The sequence below is a fragment of the Gavialis gangeticus genome, unplaced genomic scaffold, assembly GCF_001723915.1.
Source record: "Gavialis gangeticus isolate Ggan-Ray unplaced genomic scaffold, GavGan_comp1, whole genome shotgun sequence".
Classification (NCBI taxonomy): Eukaryota; Metazoa; Chordata; order Crocodylia; family Gavialidae; genus Gavialis; species Gavialis gangeticus.
This window is the reverse complement of record NW_017728994.1, coordinates 71,558,761-71,565,784: the sequence shown is the minus strand read 5'-3', so window position 1 is coordinate 71,565,784 and position 7,024 is coordinate 71,558,761. Positions and strand designations below refer to the sequence as shown.

Here is a 7,024-nt window from a genome sequence, read left to right as displayed (position 1 = left end):
GCAATAATACCCTGTGGAGAAGAAAAATACACTATACAAAGGACAAGACATTTTGTTTTATCGCGGGTTTTTAAGAAGACTTCAGCTGAAATAACATTTTCATGAACTCAAGATACTTGTTGTTCAGCAGAGGGCACCACATCCACAGTCTAGCTCAAGTCAAGCAGAAGAATACCAATGTTCTGGATTTTACCACCTTATGACACCTAGGCACTACTCATAAAAAAAAACCTATTGGAAATAATGCAGCAATTTGGTGAAGAGCTTGAAAATACAAAATATTTTACATAAAGCCCATTGCCACAGTATTAAAAGTTTGTGGCTTCCATTTAAAACTCAATAAATACTTTTCTGGGTTTGTTTGTTTTTTTTACTGTTCTTATGAGGTTTTATTTTTTTGACACCAACTGAGATCACTCAAGCAAATATCAAATTTACCAAGAAAATGCTTCTCAGAATAGATTGCAAGGTCATTTTCCTTGCAACTTTGGAAAAACTGGATCTCAGTCAGCAGCTCATGCTACAGCAAATTTTGTCACGTATTTTCTTTGCCAGCTAACTCATTGCCCCAAATCAAACAGCAAATGAAAGCTAAAGTTTAGAAAACTGCAACTCTGATGCTGAGATCTCCTCTCATTTATGCATGCCAGTAGAAATAACTGGGTCACATATGAAGGGGGCAGCTTATAAGTCCTGGCTCTCCTGGACACACAAGAGAAATGAAACAATCTCAGTGGGTCAGATCACTGAGAGTGAATGCTGCCCTGGACCAGGAATCCTCATCTTCCCCAGGCCCAAAAGAAAGGGTCACAACAAGATACTATATGAACATTACTAAATCTCTTGAGAATGATCCTGGGAATTTTCTGGGACATAATATTATCACCTCCATCTTAAACCTCAGAGATGGGCTTCTGGAGATCAATGGGCAGGGGAGGCTGATGGGGTTAACTCGTAGTTCTTTTGAATCATTTGACCAGATACAAAGTGGGACTTATGCCCCTGCCACACATTCACTTAATGGTGCAACAGGATCTGTTTCCTGATCCCAACAATCAATCCTCCAGCCATGCCATACATACATGGCAGGACACGCAATTTGGGGTTTGGGGATGAGATCATAACTGCACTATTACCATTTGCCAGTGCAGGGGGAGCCCAGGACCATGATCTACCTAGCAAGTAGAAAGCAAGTGAGTGCCTGGTAAACTGGGGCAGTCGCAAGGCTGAGACAGATAATCAGCTATTGTGGGTCCCTGTCCCAGGACCAGCATCAGGCTTCATGGTGGGGACAATGACACATTCAATTTAAGGCATGATTGAAACTAGCCACAAAATTATTCCACATATTTTGGAATAATTAATTGCCTGAATGCGTGGCTGGATTAGTATTTAAGATGCAATTAACTGTAGCATCTGAAATGTAACATCCCTCACAAGGCTTTGGCTCCTTACAAGTGACTCAGGCAGAATTTAGGCACAACCTAAACTGAGCACTTAAAAAAGTTTTTACCAGTGTGGTTACATAAGCACCTAATGTTTTGCTTCTTCACACGCTCAAAGACTAAGCTGAACATTTTAGGACCTATTTCCTACCCAAGCTCATTTGCTGTTGTTATACCTGAAGAGGCTCAATCCAATCAGTGTGTGCTCAGACCATATTTAATATATAAAATTTGCACTGAGTTCAGCACAAAACACAGCTGCCATGACTACCTTCATTCAAAAGCACAACTAAAATAAGTAGTAACCTTTAATATAACACACTAATGATTAGAGCATTTGCTTAGGACCTGGGACATCCTCAGTGTGATAGGATTCAAATTTCCCATACTTCCTAGGGGAGTACCCTAACCACTAAACTAAAGGCAAAATTGGGTAGGGCAATTCTCCACTCTTGTGCTGAAGCTAAGTCAGAATGTAAAAAAGAGTGTAAGTGTCACAGGGCCAGGGAAAGAGTAAAGAGGAATATGAGTCTGTAGTCCTAAGAAAGAGAGTCTTGGGTCCTGGTTCTAGTTCTGGCCTGGTAGCAGACTTAGGAGCTCGCAAATGAATTGTAGCATGCCTCACACACTCTACATTTATAGTTGTTCTAATGAACCCCCTGTCACGGCAGGCTGGCGTGTGAAGTGAGGCAATACAGAAATACTGCACATCTAAGCAGAGTTTCATGCATCAGAACATTGTGGAAATTACTGGAGGGAATCTTGAGTGCTGAATTTATCTATGTGAAATGCCAAAGACAGCAACATTTTCCATTTTTAAGTGGGAATATTATGCATATGGTTAGGCATCTCAGTCAGAGACAATGTACTGAAATAAATGTTTGAAATGCTGTCTTTCTGTAATAAAAATAGAAAACGTGAATTCAGCTGCAGACAGAAGAATATGCCTGTAGGAAAGCAGAATACTGTCAAACAGGAAAATCAGCCAATGAAAGCATAGAAAGAAAAAAGGCTTTCTAATTCCTAAAATAGGAGCAACAATAATATAGACTGAAGATGGATATACCCATTATGTCAGGGTTTTCATATGGAACCTTGAGGGCTTCCATTTTATGAAACAAAGACAATTGCTGGGACTGTACACAGCAGCTCCTTTATCAAGATGCAGTGCATTATAGTCTTTATAGAGCATATCAGAGTACACTTACTCTTTCCCTATAATAATGGTGGTTTTGTGAATTATTCACAGGATAACCAAGAACTATACTGAAGACTGGCATAGTAAAGATATTAGTTCCATGAAAAGCAATATTTCAACTTTAACTCCAGCTTTCAGTATCTTAAAGATCTAAAATTTGCCAAAAATTCCCATGGTGGCCAAAGATGAAAAGACCTTCCCATAAATATACTATTACAGAAACATACTTTTGTTCCCTTGGGCTAGGGATAGACGTTACACATAAACCGGTTTAAGCAATCAGAAACTGCTTTCAACCTGTAACAGAACAGATGTTCAGTGCACATAAACCAGTTTCAAAACAGCTGAAACCAGTTTGAGATAGACCTGGTTGAATTTAGTATCAGACTTAACCGATTTGGCTCAAACTGGTTTATGCAACATCTGTTCCAGACCCCTTCCTGGTTTAAGTTAAATCAGAGTCCCCCAGCAACCCAGGATGCTCTCACGCCTGGGTGGGCCTCTCTGCTCCACAGCAGGGCTGGCCCCTCCCCTCTGCTCCCTGGCTGAGAATTGCAGCTCTGGCAGAGATTTGCAGGGTCTGCTGGCTTCCTCATGCTCAACCCCGCCTCAAGCAGGAAATCCTCTCTCCCTCCCTCCCTCCCATCTCTCACAGCACAGGGACCCTAGGCATGTGGTATGCTAGCTAATGCTAGGAAGCGTCTGTGTGTGTCTCTCTCCAATTTCACTGGGACAGGCAGGCAGACAGAACAGAGTTTTTGGAGCTAATCAACAGATCAGCCAGAAATTTGAAAGAGGCCATTGTTTTGCTAATCAGGTGATAAAGACTCTTATCAGCCTCCAGCTGACTTGCCTGCCTGTCAGTTTGCTTCAGACAGTATGACAGAGCATGGAGGGAGATTGAAAAGCTCCGTATCACCAACAAATGCATGCATTGCAACCCCCTTGCCTCAGAGTGCTATCCCACAGTGGCAGGCTGACAACACTCCCACTTCTTGAGCAGCCAGTGGGGAAAAGCCTGGGACCACACAGGCAGATCTAATGAGAGAGTCCTGCCAGGGCCTAGGCCACACCCCCCTGCAGCTCCCTGCAGGAGGGAAGAGAGGGCTGCTCTAGTGTCCCCACCCCCTGACCCGCCCAGCTTATAGCCTGAGCCATTGCAGGCATATGCGTAAATTTCCTCAGTCCAGAGAGAATGTTTGTCCAGTTTCCAACTGGTTCAGCCTAGCCAGGTTAGACTAACCTGCAAAGATTGAATCAATTCAGGCTCAGGCTTTTTGAATGTCTGTCCCTAGCTGTAATGTTAATCACTGAGAAGCTAACCCAAATCATGCATATTAAGCACAGCAGATAGATACAGCTTAACAAAGTATTATGATGTTAGAATTTACAGAGATGTGAATTTTTGCAAAGGTTCTCACAACATTTGGTTTCTGTGGTTATTCCTAATGTTCATCATGTGGGACCAGATGAGATACCTAGGCACTTCAAAATATAAGATAATTCCGTTATTTTCAGAGAGTACTGAACAAATACATTTATGAAGTTACAGAATGGAATCCTCTTCAGAACATAAAAGTTCAAGTATGAAAAAATAGATTTAGACAGAGTGATAGAGCTCTTACGTAAGGAAAGAACTTGTTCCTAGTTATTGTCATGATGTATTTAGTTTAGCATGTCAGTGGACATGCAATTTTTTTTCCATGGAGAAGGAATTATGACCTATAAAATGCTCACTGAAAACAGAGAAAGCCAATTATCAACAAACACCCGGCAAACAAAAATAGAAAAAAAACATAAAAAGTACTGGACATGAATATAAAATTTCCCTGCTACTTACACTGAACATTTGTGCTTCAAACAAAACCATTGACACATCTACCTTTGATACCAACTGGGGATAAAGATCTAGCTAATGAGAATTTTGCCATTGACATCCATGGAACCAGAATTTCAACCTGTACTTCTAATTTCTAGAAGAATACAAGGTGAGATGTTAATACTTAGTATTCCAATAATGAAAAGACCACATATTTCTATGACCAGATTTATTACCAAAACAACTTCTAAGTGTTTTTTTTCATGTGAGCAGAAATGGAAGACGTGCCTCTGATGGTTTCATAAGTAAGAAATTCCCATCCTAATTTTTCAGACAGATGTGAACTGGAGGTGGGAGGAAGCATTTATAATATTACTCTAGATTATCAGAAGATCTGGTGAGATCATATTACTGAAGAGAAACCAAAAGCTTGTTAATGACTTAAAGTACAAGCAGTACCAGAATTTACTCTTCTATATTTGAACCTATACTTCTACTCTTGGGAATCCATTGCAACACAGCCATGAGAATATTGATCCTTTAGAAAGTTGTAGTTTCAAAGCAATCATTAAAATTACATTGGCTATAAAGTCATAGCTATAAATTACTTCTCAGCCTCTTGAAGGCTCAGATCAAGTGTAGTAGCCAAGTGCACCTCCCTGCACATTGACAGCAGGCAGAAGAGTGATGTCCTGGACTCCACCCTCACGATCCAGGACCAGGCGATGAGGCACCTGCACAACAGTGAGGTCTACTGCCACCTGGGGACGCCCACCGGCCACCTGGCCAAGCAGATGCTGGAGGAGACCATCAACGGGATCGTGCAGGAAGCCCACAAGCTGGACTTGTCCCTGCTGACCCCCTGGCAGAAGATAGACGCGGTGAACACCTTCCTCATCCCCCGTGTCACGTTCATCCTGAGAGGCTCAGCAGTCTCCAAGACCCTCCCCTCAAGAAGGCAGACACCAACATCTGGCAGCTGCTAAAGAAGTGGCTGCACCTGCCGCTAAGGGCCAGCAATGAGGTCTTGCACATTCCCTACTGGCAGGGAGGCACCAACGTCCCCCGCATGGGACACCTCTGCGACATCATGGTGGTCACCCATGCCTTCCGCCTCCTGACCTGCCCGAATGCAACGGTAAGTATCATTGCCACCAGCGCCCTCGAGGAGATCGCCCACAAGAGGATCGCGAGGCAGCCAACCAGACAAGACTTGGCCACCTTCCTCAGTGCCTCGCTGGAGGGTGAGTTCAGCCGAGACAGCAGGGACTCTGCCTCGCTGTGCAGCTGAGCCTGCAACGCCATGCGCCACCTCGGGAAATGCATCGGCTGCACCTGGACCTGGACTGAGAAGTGCTGGAAGCTGGGAGTCTCCCTGCAACCAGCCCTGCATGCCAACCACATCACTGTGAGGCCCCGCATGAGGACCTTCCTGGAGAGGTTCCTGAAAGACGCTGTCCGAAACAAGTATGCCGGCGACCTGAGGGCCAAACCCAACCAGGGCAAGGTCTTCGATGTCACCTCGAAGTGGGACGCTAGCAACCACTTCATGCAGTGGGAGCATCACACGCTTCACGGACTGGCACTTCCTCCACCACGCTTGCCTCAACTGCCTGCCTCTGAACAGGGCCGTGCGCTTCGGCCACCGGGACAAGAGGTGATGCCGGTGCGCCTACGCAGCAGAGACCCTCCCCCATGTGCTGTGCAGCTGCAAACTGAGCCTGGCAGCTCCGCCACAACGCTGTCCAGGACCGCCTGGTGAGGGCCATCCCAGCTGCGGCGGGGGAGATCTCCGTGAACTGCATCATCCCGGGCTGCGAGAGCCAGGTGTGACCCGACATAGTCATCACCAACTAAGAGGTCAAGAAGGTCGTGATCATGGATGTCACCATCCCCTTCGAGAACCGTCGCCAAGCCTTCACCAATGCCTGGGCTCGCAAGCGGGAGAAGTACGCCCCGCTGGCTGACACCCTGAGGGATCATGGCTATGACGTGATGGTCGACACACTCATTGTGGGAATGCTTGGAGCATGGGAGCCCAGCAACGAGAGCATCCTGTGTGCCTGCTGCGTCTCCTGCTGCTACGCCAAGCTGATGCACTGTCTCATGGTGTCTGACACCACCCGTTGGTCGTGCAACATCTACGTGGAACACATCACGGGCCACCGCCAGTACTCTGACCCCACCAGATGAGCCACCGCCAGACCAGACCCGGAGGGGACCGCCTGAACCACCCCCACTCTGCGCCAGATGGACTTTCACTTCGAGAGGATTCAACCATGGATAACCCTGCTCCACCCAAAGAGGACCCCCATGATGAGACTCTATATGGACTGAGACACTTCCTTCAAACCACTTCCTCCACCATTGCGAACCATTGTAACGGGTTTGTGTGTATCTATCTCCTTTCTCTCTCAGCGTCGCAAACCCCCTCCCTCCCCTTCCCCCTGGTGAGTTCTGAGGGTGGAATTCCCCTCTCCCAGGACCTCAAGACAGGCACTGATGCCTGATGGGTCTCCTCCTCCCCACTCCCAGTCAAACCCCACTACCAGCCTGCCCAAT

The 7,024-nt window shown here is 45.8% G+C and overlaps 1 protein-coding gene and 1 long non-coding RNA gene across 3 annotated transcripts in view; one reads left to right on the top strand and one right to left on the bottom strand.

The window, feature by feature from the left end:
• The window catches only part of LOC109287713, a 23,786-nt gene extending 18,713 nt beyond the window's left edge, over positions 1-5,073 (top strand). The window contains exon 3 of the long non-coding RNA XR_002094946.1: positions 5,060-5,073. This is a non-coding gene — a long non-coding RNA (uncharacterized LOC109287713). The remainder of the gene's footprint in view (positions 1-5,059) is intronic.
• The window catches only part of PTPRE (protein tyrosine phosphatase, receptor type E), a 235,412-nt gene that overhangs the window by 89,859 nt on the left and 138,529 nt on the right, over positions 1-7,024 (bottom strand). The gene's annotated exons all lie outside the window — the stretch shown is intronic.